We start from the raw sequence: 399 nt of genomic DNA on the forward strand, positions 1-399 counted from the left end.
TGGAAAAGCACAGTAGGCACAGTGTGATTTAGGATTGCCTCTCAGGCAGGGGAGTTCATGCTTAATTACACAGTATCTGTTGAAGATATTTCTGTTATGACAGATAAGAGAAATGCTCCAGATTCTGTAAAATTACTCTTTCAGAATGCATCTGGAAAATGTTCATGTTAAAGATGAGTGGTTAGCATAAATAATACTGCATGTAGGAAAATGACCAGAAAGAGTTCATTTTCTGATAGATGTTACACATCCTTCTCCTCTCTGCATTCCCTTATCAAGCAGCATAGGAATAAGGAAGAAACAAAATATGGATTCAATTCTATTCAAGTCACTTTTGCTCCTGACCAATGTTGAACAGTTAAAATATGATGCAAATACCCAGGAGAAATTCACATTTTC

This window comes from Anser brachyrhynchus (assembly GCF_964034855.1).
Source record: "Anser brachyrhynchus genome assembly, chromosome: Z".
Taxonomy (NCBI): domain Eukaryota; kingdom Metazoa; phylum Chordata; class Aves; order Anseriformes; family Anatidae; genus Anser; species Anser brachyrhynchus.